General features: G+C 48.5%; 1 protein-coding gene and 1 long non-coding RNA gene across 3 annotated transcripts in view; both read left to right on the top strand.

Moving 5' to 3' along the window:
- The first annotated feature begins 5,981 nt into the window (after nucleotides 1-5,981).
- On the top strand, nucleotides 5,982-10,699 carry LOC138842885 (uncharacterized). The gene is made up of 3 exons (XR_011377851.1): nucleotides 5,982-6,167; nucleotides 9,430-9,477; nucleotides 9,879-10,699. It is a non-coding gene; the product is annotated as an uncharacterized lncRNA (long non-coding RNA).
- A 1,519-nt stretch (nucleotides 10,700-12,218) lies between these two features.
- The window catches only part of LUZP1 (leucine zipper protein 1), an 80,952-nt gene continuing 77,681 nt past the window's right edge, over nucleotides 12,219-15,489 (top strand). The window contains exon 1 of one of the 2 annotated variants that reach the window (XM_030875364.2): nucleotides 12,219-12,312. The gene's annotated coding sequence lies outside the window, so the exon portion shown is untranslated. The remainder of the gene's footprint in view (nucleotides 12,313-15,489) is intronic. The other variant, XM_030875356.2, reaches the window with a different exon arrangement.

Genomic DNA, 15,489 nt, shown 5'->3' on the forward strand with positions numbered 1-15,489 from the left:
GACAGGGTACTCACTCCCTCTCTATGTTTTTAACCACAGCAACACTCCTTCAGCACTAACCAGGCACTAGGCCTCGCACTAGGCACTTTAAAAATGTTTTATGTCATTCTATCCTCGCAACAGTCCTGTGTGCTCCACATTATACCCATTTTACAGATGAGAGAACCAAGGCTTAATGTGATAAAGAAACTTGCCCAAGGTTACAAAACTAGTTAGGGACAGACTGGGATTCAAATTCAGGTCTGTTCTTTATGTAGCTCAGACTGAAAACTTCTTTTGGTTTTGGGGAAAGAAATATCTGTTCCCTTAAAGTAACGACCCTAATTCCTAGTTCTCCCATTTCTTTTCCCCAGATGCCCTCTTCAGATATTTGAAGGAAGATGTACCCCCTGAGTCTTTTTTATACCAGATTCAATATTCTGGCTTCTTCAACTGTTCCCCCATACTGTGTAGTTTTGTGGTCCCCCTTTCAGCTATTATTTTCTTCATCCTCCTATGAATGACTTACACTTTCTCCATGTCCCTTTCAAAGTTCTGATCCCAAATGGAACTCGGAACTCCAGACATGGACAGGAGTGTTACCTCCTTCATTGTACATACAGTGCTTCTATTAATACAGCCTCAAACCCAGTAAAGCATCTATGTTTGAAGCACTGTCCCATGCACTTGTGATAGAGAGTGAATAAGCCAGCAACTTCCCTGCCCCCCTGGAATTTACATTCTTCCCATTGAGCTAAAGAAGGAGGCAGAGCCACAGGTCACTTAAGTGAACTTTATTTATTATTATTATTATTTTTAAAATTTATTTTCTTTTTCAGTTTTTTGGCTGCGTCAGGTCTCCATTGCTGTGCACAGGCTTCTCTCTAGTTGCGGCGCGTGAGCTTCTCTCTAGTTGTGGTGTGCGGTTTTTTTCTTTTTTTCTCTCCCTAGTTGTGGCATGCGGGCTCCAGAGCACGTGGGCTCTGTAGTTCGCCGCACACCGGCTCTCTTGTTGAGGCATGCGAGCTCAGTAGTTGTGCGTGGGCTTAGTTGCCCCGCGGCATGTGGGATCTTAGTTCCCTGACCAGGGATTGAACCCGCGTCCCCTGCATTGGAAGGCGGATTCTTAACCACTGTGCCAACAGGGAAGTTCCCACTTAATGAACTTTAGACACAGATCCTAGAATGTCAGAGCTGGTAGGGCCCGATTTCTTCAGGTCCTTTTTTATAGATGAGGAACCTGAGCCCAGAGAGGGGCCGTGACAGACCCAAGATTCCACAGTGAGACAGAATCAGCTTCTGCCTTTTTCAGGACCTCAGACGCAGATGAGCCCTGGGGTCTCAGAGGGGAATGTAGACTGAGATGAAAATGCCACCCTGGAGAATTTGGCTAAGGGCACCTACCCTAGGCCTCCTTCCTCAGAGCTGTCGGCAGAAATACTGGTCTATTCTATATATGCCCACCAGGTGGCACAGGGGCCCCAGAGAAAGGCACAGGAATCAACGATGAGTGGGCGCCTTCCTCATTCAGAGCAATTATTCCTAGCAAGTGGAAATAACGAGGTGGGAAGACTGCCTGCTCTGGGACAGCACTCAGGCAACTGTATACATTATATACATATACAGAGGTGAATTCTGCCTCAAATAAGGAGATTGCCTTGGGGAATTGTTCAAAACTTGGATACAGGCGTCACGTAGACTTGGTAGGAAATCTAGCTCCCCATTGCTGCTTTATCATGTCACCTCCTGACACCTAGTTTCTGACACGTAGAGTGGATGCAAGACAAGGTCCTCATTTCCCAGGACTCTACACAGAGCCCGAGTTGCTTATGCCCTCTTCCTGACTGGTCCCTTTTCCAGGTGGATGGTGGGCAACTCCTGCTGGCAGAGACGTCTTGGTTAGAGGGCAGGGAGAAGATGAGGTTAATGGAATCTGACAATCTCACAACACAGCTTAGGCCTGGCAGCTCGTTCACCTCACATCACACAGGAACCGCATGTGCAAAGGCTCTGGGGCTGGGAACTATGAATGTTTGGGGCGATGGGGGCCAAGGATGCCTGAGAGCAAAGAGAGAGTTGGAGAAGTAGGCTGGGCCTTGAGGGCTATACCAGACGATTGACTTTGAACTTTATCCTGGGAGCAATAGGGAGCTGCTGAAGGTTATTCAGAAGGGGGATGACTTGGTTAGGTAAGTGTTGAGACCCATCACCCTGATTGCAGGTGAAGGGAGGAATGGAGGTGGGGGAGCCTGGAGGCAGAGAGAGAGACCAACCAGGAGGCTGAGCAAATGAGAGCTGAGACTGGACTCTGTGATGGCGATGGTGGCGGGTTTTCCATCCACTCAGAGCTTCTGACCAGCTTAAGGCACACCATTAACACTTGTCTGTCTTGTCCAGGAGATAGTTCTCACAGGGTAAGGGGCTGCCCAGACAGGAGGAGAAGGTGGTCCCTACAGTGGGTGTTTCCTAGAAGATCCTTGAGGAAAACAGATAGCCTAGGCTAATGAGAGAGACAAGATCCTGGGCCAGGGTGCAGGGGAGATGCAGTGTGGTCTAATGGTTAGAAACACACATCTCTCTCGTGTACCAGACTAGCCAGTTCTTAGCTGTGTGACCCTAGACAGGTCACTTTGCTTCTCTGATATTCAGTTTACTCATCCATAAAATGTGGTTGCCAGTAGGGCTCACCCCTTGAAGCTGTTGTCAGGGCAACGTAATATGCTCAGTGCAGTGCTGGGAACCGAGGAAGCACCCAACACATGGAAGCCCAAGGGGGAGCTTCCGGTTCTCAACTCCCCTCAGAAACAGTCTTTTGCTGTGGCACGGTGGTCATTTTGGCTCTGCAGCACCTCATCAGGCCAGGGTGGCTCCAAAAACAGGCCAGCCTGGGCTGCACACCACACTGAATCAGGCCAAGGGAATTCCAGCCAGAAGCAAAGAAATGATGCCTTGGTCAGCCCAGGGCCACATTCTGCGGGAAATTACCATTTCTGTTCCACTTTTAAACAAAATTTTATATTTATTTATTTATTTATTTTAGCCATGCAGCATGCAGGATCTTAGTTCCCTGACCAGGGATCAAACCCATGCCCCCTGCAGTGGAAGCCCGGAGTCTTAACTGTTTCAATTTTTAAAGCATTAAAAATGATTCTCCGTACTCCAGGGATCTCAGGTGAGATTCCTTACTTTAATTTTGGCAGTTTCTCCCTTATTTTGTGAGTGCTGGTGTAGTACAATCTTCCCATAGTTCCGGTCATTGTGGTAAGGGTTTTGTATCTATTCTTTCATGGAATCTTTATAGCAGGTCTCTTAGGTAGGTACTATTTGTTGTTATCTTCACTGTATGGGTGGAGAAACTGAGGCTTGAAGAGGTTAACAAATGTACCTGGGTCTGACACCAGCCCCTTTGCTTGTCACCATGACACTTACCTGCCTTGTGGACAGGTCATCAGAAAGGCACTTAGGGCACCCGAACAATCTGCCCCCAGAGTTACCTAGTGAGTAGAATGCCAAGGCTTGTCTGGACCAAAAGCCAATAAGAGAAATGACCATGGGATACAGGGCCCAGCAGTTGTCATAAGTCTGACTGAGGCACAGTCCATGGTATTAGTTGGGGTCCCTTATGTAATACATGCCTCTGAGAGTTTAGTACAGGGAAAAAATTGTCTCTTCCACATCACTGACCTGATTCTTCCAATCAGACTGTAGCAACAGCTAATTCTTATATAGAATTCACCACGTGACAGGCCTGTTATAAGAACTGAATATGCCTTGGCTCATTTAATCCTCCCAATGACCCTAAGAGAGGGGTATTATTATTATATCATCTCCATTTTTTAGATGAAAAACAGAAGCACAGAGAAGTTAAATAACTGCCTAAGTAAGTGGTAGAGTTGGGCTTCAAAACAACACAGTCTGGCTCTGGGGTTTGTGTGCTTAATCACATGTTTACTACTTCCCATATAATTTGTAACTCATCCTGTTTCCCTCTTTGCTTTGACTGCCAGGAAACTCAGAGCCATGGTTTTTGCTCTGTCACAGTTGCTGTCCTTAGAAAACTTGACCTAGCATTTCTGCTATTATTAGTCAATTTTTCACCTTTCTTCCCTCCTTCTCCACTGTCCTTTGGTCCAGGCTTTCATTACTTCTTGATTCTTGCTCTTTAATTATCCATCAAATAGGCTTGCAGCTGCAATGCAAAACCCTTTTTGGAATAGACAAGACATAATGCATCAGTGAGATGAACAGACTATTTCTGCCCAGCTGAACCAGGTGGACACAGTCAGTGCTAGATGGATGTCTTTTGAGCAACTTTTCTGTGACCAACATCATGCTTTGTGAAGTGGAGGACATAACAATGAACCTAAGTTGGTCCCAGTGTTAGTTAAGTTATGCTAACTGCTGTAAGAGAGAAATCCTGAGATCTCAATGCCTAAACACTAAATAGAAGTTGGTTCAATGTGGGTACCATTCAGTCAAGCGACTTGGGTGAAACCCAGGCTGACCAAGGCTCTGCTGTGTTCAGCATGTGGTTTCCCAGGTTCATGTGGTGTTGGCATCCAGTTGGCAGATGGGAGAGAAATGAGAGAGCTTTGAGAAAGCATACATAGTTCTTAACTTGGATTTGGCCTGGACACGCACACATTGTCTCTGCCCATATCCCATTGTCACATACTTAGTTGCAAGAGGTGCTGGAAAATGTAGCCTGGGCTGGCTGCTTTGCTCTGAAACAACTCTACACACGAAAGGGGAACGTCTCTGGTAAATAGCTGGCACTGTTCCAGTTCACAAGGACTTAAAATTATTGAACCCTTATAAAATGGCTAAGGATACCATGCGGTGTGTATTATGCCCAAGAGGAGGGAAATGTTCTTCCTCTGTTTACAAGGAACCGTGAGCAAAATGAAGTATTTATATTTTAGACCAAACATATTTGTCCAACAGGGGAATGGATTATGATGCGAGAGGGAGAGTTCCTCATGACAGGAAGTATTGAAGCAGAGGCTGAATTTTCACTTGGCTGAAGGCTCTAGAAGTAGTCAGGCTAGATGCTTCCTACTAGTCCTTCTAACTTTGAGCTTCTGTGCTAGGCTCCAGAGTCATCTCCGAGTGCCTATTTTGTGTCAAGTTCCAAGTGGGGTTTGGGGGACCCAAAGACAAAGGAGACAGGGTTCTGATTCTCAGGTTACTCACTGTAATGCGTTGAAATAGGACATCTGGGACGCAGGATAGTGGAATGGCCTGAGCTCTGGAAACAGGAGATTGGCATTTAATTCCTAGCTGTGAGACATCGGAGAAGCCACTTGGCTTCTCTGGTTCTCAGTCTCCTCATTTATAAAATAGGGACAATAGTTATCTTCATAGGTTCTGAGGACTCAATGATACAATGACATTTAGAGCATTTGTAGCACAGCGCCTGGTAGGTAGTGAACACTTTATTTTATTTGCAGTAATGTTTTTATGAAGGCCTTGGGTAAGTCACTTCATTTCTTCAAGCCTCAGTTTTCTCATCCGTAGGATGGAATTAACTTCCATCATGGGGCTGGAATCTTGCTGTGTTGTAGGGTCTGGGGTCTGCCTTTTCAGCTCTCAGCTTCCGGAAGCGGTAAGCGGGTCGCATCACACCCAGTGGGTAAGTACGAGAAGATTACGGACCGCAATCGGCACCTTCCCGGACAGAGGAGGAACCTGAGCGAACCAGGACGCGATTTCCTGGCTGCGCTCCCAGGAAGGACGTTTGTGCTGGGTCCCATCCCCCGGCCGGTCCTGCTCAGGAAACGTGGAGAGAAAGCCAGGAACCAGGCCTGCCGGGCCCCGCGGCCCCTCCGAGCCTCCCCCCTCTGCTGCCCCCGACTGCAGGAAGCCGGCCGGCGGGAACGCCCTGCCCGGCGGGTGGGAACGGCCCCGCCGGCTTCCCAGGCCCGCGGGGACGCGGCGCGTCGCTGTCACTGCGGCAGGCGCGCCGCCTCCCGCGACGCCCGCACTCCCGCTGCAGTCGGCCCATTAGCATTGCAGGAAAGTGCTGCAGTCCTGGTCCCTCCCGGGCGCCGGAGCGGAGAGACTGGGTCCCGCAGGCGCCTACACCCCACCCGCCTCGGAGCCCACGCCGCGGGGGCTTGGACTGGGGAGGGAGAGGTGACCGACCCTTTCTTTTGGGAGGTGAGACGCTGAGGCCTGAGGGTTTGTAGGTGAGTGGCCCAAGGTCATGGCTAGTAAACAGCAGGGCCAGAATTCGACCCGTGGTCTGTTTGACTCTAGAGTTTGTGCCTTGAGTCTGTGGTCCTGGTCCAGGTTCTTGAGGGGCTTCAGGTTCTTGTGGAGGCCCAAGAACAGGAGGCCTGATTCTGGGGGTTACTGATGGCCTCCTAGAGGTCTGTGAAAGCCTTGATTTTGTGTACAGCATCTTGTGTGTTGCATTTTTCCTCAAAGGTGTCAGCGACCCAAAAAAGGTCTCACCATAGCTTTCCAAGGCCCACGGGTTCCCCTGTGGGGACACCAGCTTTGTCCGGGCCTGAGCCTCCTCTGCAATCTATGTGGCATCTTAACGTCTCTGCAGGGGAAGGACTTGGGGTCTCTACAGGATCCCAGCCTCTTTCGCCTGGATCTTGAGAATCTTTTTATAGAATCCTGGGGTCTGTCTCTGAACTTGAGGTCCCCATGGGGCCCTGGTATCTCTTTCTGAGGTTCTGAGAATCTCACTATAAAGTCCTATGGTCCCCATGGTGTGAGTTCTAAACCTGGGCCTCAGGATGCCTATGGACCCTGAAATTGCAGGCAAGACTTTGTGGGTCTGTCTGTATACATGTATACATGGGAGATGTTTCATGGATTTCACCAGATTCTCAAAGGGGGCCCTGATTCCGCAATCTTGGAAAAACATTGCTTTTGAGCATCCCGTGTTAGACAGACCTTGCTCCCTTTCACCAATAAGAGCCAGGGAAGAATAGGAGGGAGGAGATAAAAGGCAGTGTTGTTTAGTAGAAGAATATGGGTGTGGAGTCAAGCGTTCTGGGTTAAAATCCCAGATTTCCACTCAACAGCTGTGTGACACTGAACAAATTTCTTAACATCTCTAGGCCTCAAGGCCACCTCCTCTAGGAAGCCTTCCCTATGTCCTGGATTCACTTAGGTCCCCACAACACGTCCCCCAAGCTCTCATTGCACCTGGGCTGATACTTTGTGAGATTTTTTTTTTTTTAATTTATTTTTGGCTGCGTTGGGTCTTCATTGCTGCGCACGGGCTTTCTCTACTTGAGATGAGTGGGGGCTACTCTTTGTTGCAGTGTGCAGGCTTCTCATTGCGGTGCCTTCTCTTGCTGCGGAGCACGAGCTCTAGGCGCCGGACTTCAGTAATTGTGGCATGTGGGCTCAGTAGTTGTGGCTCGAGGGCTTAGTTGCTTCATGGCATGTGGGATCTTCCTGGACCAGGGATTGAACCCGTGTCCCTTGCATTGGCAAGCGGATTCTTAACCACTGTACCACCAGGGAAGTCCCACTCTGTGAGATTTAATGCAGTTAATTAATGAAGTAATTAACTGTGCTTAATATTTTCTTGTCTCTCCACCCCACCAGTCTTAAGGTCTAAGAAGGCAGGGACCTTTGCTGTCTTACACATGTTAGGCTCTCAGCCATTTGTTATGAAATAAATGAAAGAGTGAAGGAATGGAGGGACTGCCAGACACTGCACTAGGGGCAGAAAGGAATTAGAAATGAATAAGCATTTTTCCACTCCTTGAGGAGGTCCCAGGCTAGTGGGGGGTATAATATGAGCTTGTGCAAGGAAGACTGTCCTAAATATGTTCGTTAATGGGGGGTAAACATTAATGGGGATAAACACGAATGGGGAAAGCACCAAGAGATCCAAAGATGAGTGAGAATCAGTCTCAGAAGAGTGACATAATGACTTCCCTTTGAATTATGTGTTATAACTTACAAAGTGCTTAACTTACGTAAAATATGCAGGTATGTCCTTACTCCACAGAGATGGGGAAACTGCTGCTGCGAAGAGTTCAGTGACTTGCCCGAGGCCACCCAGCAATCATGGCTGCCTAAGTACACAGAGCACTCACTTTGGAATTTAGCCCTCACCCTTTAGGAATTGAGTTTTGATGTTGTGAAGGTCTTGGTTTAGATCCCAATAGATGTGAGACTTTGGGCAGTTTACTTTACCTCCTTGAGTCTTGTTTTTCTAATCTGCAAGATAGGAATAATGACCTTCATAACCTATATGATGCTTGGTTTATAGTAAAGGATCCATAAGTGTTTGTTGAATGAATGTATGAAATACATGTGTTGGTGGGTGGTCTGAAATGTGAGAGGACTTAAAATTATGCCATTTGGGGGGTGGTAGGAGAAACTGAGGGTGATTCTATCCCTTCCCACTCTTACTTTCTATGATTCCTGTGAGACTTAAGCATTGGCCTCAACCACATTGTTCTAATTTATTGTTTGGAAACCAACAAAAGTGAGCCAGCACGGGCTTGGTTAGCTTTCTTATTATATACATCTTTACTGCCTTTTTTCTGATGACCAAGTAATACATCCTCTTTGTAAAAAAATTTAAATTGCAGAAAGATATAATGAGGAGAAATGAAAGTGCAGGCAGGTTTAGGCACTGTAGCCGCAAGATGCTGTCAGATTGTTTACTCCTTGGGAGGTGGGGATGGGGCACAGGACAGCGAGCAAAAAAAGATTCTTCCTGTTTAAAGGAAGAATACTACTGGCCTTGCTCTGGTTCCTGGGAGTTCTGTTCAGAGTCTTGCCTCTGGCTATACCATTGAAAGTTCAAGTGCAGCTAAGGGCTGGGGAGACATGAGAAGATGAGAATTGTCTGGGCTGGGGCTTTCCCTGGAATGCCATGAAGAATGAGGTGGAACCTGTAGAATTTTCTATGGCGTATGAACAGTTGATTCACATGCCCATTGCTGATACACCCTGTAGCTGTGTCTTCATCCTCTTTCTCCCTCTTAGCATTCAGTAGAGTCTTTTTTGAAAATTCCTGCTATACACACACACACACACACAAAGAAACGCAAAATAAAAAGAAGGCATCGTATTTAGTTTTCTATATTCTCCATTTTGTAATGCATATACTAAGCATATAAATTATAATTATGGAATCCTACTACTTCTGTAATTCTGCAACTTATTCTTACTCTTTTTTTTTTAAATTTAACAATACCCGGTAGACACCTTTTCTTGCCTATTCATGAAAATCTATTCCATTCCTTTTACCAAATGAGCTTCTTATGGTTGGAACTATTACCTCCAGTCCAGAGGCCAGCACATGAGAGGCCTTACTGGGAGGCCATGTTGGAATAGTCACAGCAGCCACCATATCCTGGCATGAACTAGATGCCAGGCTCTGAACTAAGCTCTTTCACATGTTATTTCATTTGATCCTCACAGCCCCTGAATGGAATAAATACTATTATTATTCACATTTTTCAGATGAGAAACTGAGGTGCAGAGACTTGAAAGCCCAAGGACACACAACTGGTAAGTAATGGAGCTGAGATTTGAATCCTGATCTGTCCTGTGCCAAAGCTTTTGCTCTGAATGAATGAATAAGTGGCTGATCAGTTCATGGGTCCCAGAGAGAAGGTTCTGTCTTCAGAACCTCCCCTGTATGTCCTGGGTTCTCTCTTCCAAGTGTCTGCAATGCTTGGAATCAGCACATAGCAGGGACTCAGTAAAGGCCCTTTCTTTGCCTGCAGCAATCCTGTGGCCATGCCTTCCTTTCATGGGAAGTTGAATTTTGGAATCTCTTATTCTAGAAATAAGCTGCGATTTGTTAGGGGCTCTTGAGGACCAGCCCAGGCAATTCAGAACAGCCATTTGCCTGTCCCCCCTCGCAGGAAATTAATCAGAACCCCAAAGCCCTTTCCCTCTTCCCACAGGCCAGCACTCTGGAAACACCCAGTGCCTTGCTGCAGTTCTGCTAGAAGACTGCGGAGTCGCCAAGGGCAGTTTAACACAGATCCATCTCTCTGTAAGGAAAACGAGAGGAGAGAGGCACAAGGGAGAACCAGGTCAGCTCTGCTGCAAAGGATGAGAACTTGAAGGCGTCCCCAGCCTGGATGGGTGCTGAGTGACAGAGACACTTTGGGGTATCAGCTGTGACTCTGCAGAATCCACCTGGGGTCTAAAAACTGCAGTTTCTATTCCAATGGCCATGCTCTGCAGGGCCCCTTTCAGTGAACCTCTTCCTCTCTCAGCACCTCAAAGTCTTCCACTATGAAATGATTAGGTGGATTATCACTAGGGATGCTATCTGGTGTTAGGAACTAGAAATAATATTGATGATAATAATAATAAGAATGAAGGGCTTCCCTGGTGGCTCAGTGATTAAGAATCCGCCTGCCAATGTAGGGGACATGGGTTCGAGCCCTGGTCCGGGAAGTTCCCACATGCCGTGGAGCAACTAAGCCTGTGTGCCACAACTACTGAGCCTGCGCTCTAGAGCCCGTGAGCCACAACTACTGAGCCCACATGCCACGACTACTGAAGCCCATGCGCCTAGAGCCCTTGCTCCGCGGCAAGAGAAGCCACCGCAATGAGAAGCCTGCGTGCCACAAGGAAGAGTAGCCCCTGCTCGCTGCAACTAGAGAAAGCCTGCACCCAGCAATGAAGACCCAACACAGCCAAAAATAAATAAATAAATAAAATTAAAAAAAAAAAGAATGAAAATAAGAATGACAGGTACATTGTGGAAAACTGTGCCTGGTGCTTTCCACACAGTGTCTTATATAATTTTAAACCGAACACCACAAGGACTGTATTAATATGCTCATTTTACAGATGAGGAGAATGAGGCTCAAAGAGAGCTAGTACGGGCCAGAACACGGGTATATAATCCCAGCGTTTTCTGGCATCAGAACCTGAGCTCCACAAACATGTGTGGGCTCTGACCTCAAGGAAGTAAGGAAGTGCTAAGAAACAAAGGGGAGGTCAGTTTGACACAAGTTAAAATGTGTTCATGCCCACATGAGAGTTAACACAATGCCATGGGTATTAAGAGTAGGGAGGGCTTCCCTGGTGGCGCAGTGGTTGAGAGTCTGCCTGCCGATGTAGGGGACACGGGTTCGTGCCTTGGCCCGGGAAGATCCCACATGCCGCGGAGCCGCTGGGCTCGTGAGCCATGGCCACTGAGCCTGCGCGTCCGGAGGCTGTGCTCCGCAGCGGCAGAGGCCACAACAGTGAGAGGCCCGCGTACCGCAAAAAAAAAAAAAAAAAAAAGAGTAGGGAGAGTAGGGAGAGTCAGCTTCTGGCTGGGAGAAACTAGGAAGAGTTGTAAACTGAGAAGAGACAGCAAGGGAAGAGCATGAGCAATGCGCAGATGTGGGAAAGCAGTGGGTGTGCTGGGGGAAGTTTGGATAAACTTTGTGTGTGTGTGTGTGTGTGTGTGTGTGTGTGTGTGTGTAAAGGTAGGAAGAGATCACACCAGGCCAGGCATTTGGCCTTTATTCCATAGGCAATAAGGAGCTTACACAAGAGATATCTCAAGAGACCAGCTATGCTGCTGCAGTCAAAGAGGAAGCAGCCCCCAGTGCATCTGGGTCTGGGCTTGTGAATGCAACCCTGTGTCAGTATGTGGGAGGGCATCTGAGGGGAGAGTGTCTAGAGCTGTGTTCTGTACCATGCTGGATCTGGGTCTTAGCCTGTCTTCAAAGGACCCCTCTCCCTTCTCTGGGCTCTAGGTACCTTGCACATAGTAGGTCCACAGGAAAATGTCATAGAATTATTGGTGGGCCCTTTGAAATCATCTGGTCATTGCCCCTTCCCATTTTAAAGAAGGCAAAAGGAGGGAACATAGATGGCAAAGGACTTATCTAGGATCACACATGGAATTAATAGCAGAGCTGGGGACTGGAACCCATGCCTCCTGAGTTCAAGCTGAGTTCCTTTTCCACACTTTGCTGAGTAATAGAAATAGTATTTTTTGAGAGATTACTCCATACTAGACCTTGGGCTAAATACCTTTACATGGATTATCTCATTTAATCCCACAATCCCCTGAGGGTGCCCCTTTTGAAAGCAGGACGTCTTGTCTTCCATTTCGATTTTCCACCGCGCGTAGCACAGGACCTGGGCACCTAGCTAGACAGGCGATAGAAACTTGGAAAAGTCCAAGTCCCGGGAAGGGGGAGAAGACAAAGGGGGAGGGACCGTCTATCAGCTCCGCCCCCACAAAGACCCCGCCTTCCAGGACGCTGACGTCACCTTCTGGCTCCGCCCCTCATTGTCAGTCTTGGGAGCCGGAGGAGGCGCCGGCCGCCGGGAGCCGAGCGCCGGAGCCCTTGGCGGGCGGGAGCGCGGGCCGTAGCCACCGAGGTGAGGAGTCTGTGGGAAGGTGGCGGGAGCGCGGCGCGGGCGGGCGGGCGGGCGGAGAGAGGAGGGCGCCCGGAGGAGGAGGCCTGCCCCGCCAAGGGGTCGGGGCACCCAGTGGTGACCGGGCAGAACCGGCGGGCGCACCCCGGCGAGGGCTGGGGGGTTGTGGAGTTGAGGTGGGGGTAGAGTTTGAGCGGAATTTCGGAGAAGGAGCTCGGAAAGGGAGATCTGTGGAGAGAGACCTTGAGAATTCTTTTGGAGTTGGAGATTTTTCCTTTGAAGGGGGAGGGAAGGTTTTGAGAGACTTCTTGGTGGGAGCGAGAACCTGAGGAGAAATGTTAGGGGCCAAGAGCTGAGCAGAGGAGAGTTTTAGGGTCGAGTTTGGGAGTTGGGGGGTGGGGAGGCGCGCGGGGCCCGGTGGGGGCGGGGAGCGGTGCGGCCGGGCGGGGGGCCGGGACGCCGGGGAGGGGGCTGCGCGGGGCCCGTGGGCACCCGGGGAGGAAGGAAGTGATCTTACAGGAAGAGCCCGGGAGCTCCCGAGGAGGAGGAGGAGGAGAGGTGGAGAAGGAGGAGGAGGAGGGAGGTTTGGGAGCGCTCAGGCTGGCGTGCGGGCCGGGCTGCGGGGCCCGGTGGCGGGGACGCGGGATGGGCGAGGAGGGGGTCCCGCCGCGGCCGCCGCAGCTGTCCGCCCGCAGCGCCAGCCCGTGTCCCGGCCGATGCTGGTCTCGCAGCCAGACCGCTGGGCCGGGAAGGAATTCGAGGCATTCGCTTTGTTTAAGTTGCCAGTAGACAGTCCTTAGGACTAATTAATGGTGGAATCTGCTGGGGGACGCGGGCGAGCCGGGCCGGGGCCGCCCCCGCCCGCAGCCGCGGTGAACTTTCCGCAGCGCGAGCGGCCCGCCTCCCTGCGCGCCCCCACCCTTGCCCGGGCGGGGAAAGAGCCATGGCTTCCCGGAGCGCTGGAATGAAGTGCGGTTTCTGGGGCCGGTGGCCTCGGGCTGCGAGGGCTGCTGAAGGGAACCCGGCGTCCCGGAGCGGCCGGGCTGGGGGTTCGGAGCCCGCTGTAGAGCTCCCTGGGGTGCCTGCGGTTTCTGTTAATAACCTTGGAGGAGGCTCTGCGAGCCGAGAAAGACCATCTTGCTTTGGAGCATCTGTTTCTTCGTCGCGTCAGTCCCTTTCCTAACACTGCAGAGCTTGTTGTGGCTTGTTTCGGAAATGCCGAGACCAGTGCTCACACTTGAGGGTGGGAGAGGGGAAGAGAATAGGCAGCCCCCACTTCAAAAAAAAAAAAAAATCCCTGCAGTGTGATCTCCGTAAAGCCCGAGAGACTGCAGATTCTCCGTCGCACCTTCACTGACTTGGATGACCTTGGGAAAGGAATTGTGCTTCTAGTGTTTAATCTGTCCATTAAGGAGAAAATACTCTCTGGACCTGCCTGCCTTTTTGGGGGTATTTTGAGAGGTGGGGTTTGTTCAGGGCGTTTTACGGACTGCTGCAGTTCTGGCCTAAGGAGTTGGACTGGTGTCAGAGCCTGGGGAATTCAGATCACCTATTAAGATTTTACTACCTAAGGTTAGGGAGGGAGGTGTTTGGATTTTAGGGGGATGTTTCCCTTCGGAGAATCTGTACGGTGTGTTCCAGACGGCTTTCTGTTACTTTGCGTGCAGCTTTGGCGGCGTTCATGTGGTTAAATTGAATAACCCCCATAGAAAAAAATTCTTTTCTTGTTAGAAATAATTGTTTTGCTCAGAATTCCCCTTGGGGCAGATGAAGGTTTTGCTCAATTTACTCAGAAGAATTTTCCAGGTTTCTAAAATTAAATCACTTCTAAACATAGTAACTGAAGTTTGAAAAACTGGAAACGGTGGGATGGGAAGGGAGTTGATCTAGAGTGATGAACAAGGAGCAAATACAGGTTCATTGTTGTCCTGTGATTACTAATAGGGATTGTGAATTAGCCTTGATTAATAGATATTTTCTTACTCTTAAATAATTTAAGACCAAGAAAGGGAACTAATATTGTTGAGTTGCCTACTCTGTGCCCAGTAATTGTGCTACATGGTATAGATCTCATATAGTCTTCACAACAATGCTGTGAGGTGGTAGTTGGCATCCCTGTTTCACAGATGAGCAAACTGAGGGTGACTTTCCTAAGTGTATGCATACAACTAGTAAGAAGTGGAGCTGGAATTCAAACCGAAGTCTGTTTCTAAGATCCACTCTGCATATTGGGTTGGGAGCCAGGAGGCCTAGTTTCCAGGCCTTTGACTCAGCCACTGGGTCACTATGGTTGCTAAAAATGAGTCAATTAAGTCTGTTCCCCAATAATACTACCTTTTCTTCCAGCAATGTTATCAGTAAGCTTTTGAGATATTCTAATTTTTTTGATAGAAAGACAAACATATAAGGCTGTGGTAGAGGTATGTTCTGTATGCTTAGGTGCTTAATTTTTTTCTTATGATGGAAGCATTTGTATTACAATAAAGAGCATAGAATTCATTTATGTAATGGAAGATGACGGATAGCTAATTGTCCTTCTGCTGTAGAGGGCATCATTAAGGAGACATTCATAATCAGAAATGGAACCATTTTTCATGGAACATGGCTTTTTGGGACAGTGTTAGTTTATGAGTAGAGCACACACATTTCATACAGGTAGGACCCAAGTAGTCAAGCTGAAAGATTTGGTATAAACTTTGATGCACATGATAGATGCTCAGTAAATATTGCTGGATGAATGAATGCATGCATTCTCTTTAAAAAAATCAGCTTTATTGAGGTATAATTTACATACGATAAGATTCACCAACCTGAAGTGTACAGTTTAATGAGGTTTGACAAATGCATACAGTTATGTGATCACCACAACTGCCCTCATTTGTTTAAACTGTGTGTTATCTCTTAGGTGTTGGTTAGCAGAGTGATCGTTGGGAATGCTGTGAAGTTTCTATGTTCAGAATCAATACTGGTGAGATCAGAGTGAATACTAGAGAGTCAGTGTGCCAACTTTGTAGGAAACAGGGAAACCTTAGGTATCTAATGGTGAGGTGCATGAGAAGAGTAAGAGAGGTAGAGATGAGGACACTTGTCAGATCAGCAGAAAGATAAATTCGTGAGGAACCGGGTTTTCATTACTTTTTAGGATAGGGGATACACTGTGGGGAAAATAAAAAATTACCC

Source organism: Globicephala melas, chromosome 1 (assembly GCF_963455315.2).
Source record: "Globicephala melas chromosome 1, mGloMel1.2, whole genome shotgun sequence".
In the NCBI taxonomy this organism is placed as follows: domain Eukaryota; kingdom Metazoa; phylum Chordata; class Mammalia; order Artiodactyla; family Delphinidae; genus Globicephala; species Globicephala melas.